A 1380-nucleotide genomic window follows, 5' to 3' on the forward strand; every position below is an offset into this window, starting at 1 on the left:
AGCCAAACTCATTAGGTGATGGTTGCCCTGCTTGCACCTCACTGGATCCTTCTTTTTCTTTCTCCTGTCTTTTCATCATTTTCCATCAATAAAATTTTCCAATGTCAAAACCTGAGCTGTCGCCTTTTGCTGTTTGAGTGTCAATGGTCTCACATCCCCACCCAGCACAGTTACTGGGCTCAGCAGGCCATCGAACTGGATGGAAAAGGGGCACAACACTCTTCTCTATAAAATGTCATCTTCAAGAAGAACCAAGGCATGCACAGGAAGGGGGGAAGGGGGAAAACTTCCAGACCATTACATAACCACATCACCTGCTACACAAAAGGCTGGGACACATCAATTCTCTCCTCCTCATGSCTCTGCCAAAGTCCCTCACTGCCAGCACACATTTTACAGAATTTCTTTTTAGCAGGACTCTCAAACCCTCAGAACAACCAGAAATAAAGTCTTGCACTTGCGTAGGAACCCTCGAGTGCAAGGGCTTCATTCCCTTCTGCTCAAGCAGAGTCAGCAAGAGCAGGATTTCCAGCACTGTGGACAGTTCAATGTTCGATCGTTCAGGAYAGAAACAACATCAGATTTTGTCCTTTGTGAACAAACTCACACTGACAAATGCTTCCCTCCTTTGCCCATGGAATTCCATCTGTTTTCACTTGTGCCCAAGGCCTCTTGTCCTGYATGTCCACACTGCTGAGAGCAGCCAGGCTCCTCATCTTCATTGCCTGACATCAGGGATTTGCACACACTGGTCACAACCCCCTGCCCAGCCTTGTCCCCTGGCACTCCCAKCTCTCTCAGACACTCCTCTACAAAAGTCCCTCCAGACCCTTTAGGATCCTTCTGGCCCTCAACTGCTTTGATTCACTAAATCGACTTTAACTTCACACTAAGGAGCCCAGCACTACCAAAAACACCTCCCATGAGGACCCCAGCACTGCTCACGACATAGCAACAGTCACCACTTCCTGCTTGGTCATAATCGTTTTCCCAATCGAGCCATGGAATGTTTGGGTCCCTTTTCCTACAATGCTACAGGGACACCTCCTGCTCCATTTCTTCTCAGCCACAACCACAAAGGGATTTTCTCTGAACAAAACAATTGCTCTGATACACAGAAATTTTATCCTCTCTGGGCTGACCCTCCTACAAGAAACAGCCCTTGGCAGCTGCCCTTGCTGAACTCCAGCAGGTGCCCAGCACCACTCAGGGTTTCAGTGTTGGCCCAGTGGATCCCGCTCTGGGGTGACAGCACTGGGCACTTGCTGCCATCCGCACTTTGGGACACTGACCACAAGGACTCTGGACACAGCCATGCAGACAATTCTCCGGTCTCCCTGCTGGACACTGATAGAACCTGGACTTGATTAGCTTGTTGAG

Source organism: Malurus melanocephalus, unplaced genomic scaffold (assembly GCF_030028575.1).
Source record: "Malurus melanocephalus ecotype Western Australia unplaced genomic scaffold, MMel_1.1 scaffold_1752, whole genome shotgun sequence".
Lineage (NCBI taxonomy): Eukaryota > Metazoa > Chordata > Aves > Passeriformes > Maluridae > Malurus > Malurus melanocephalus.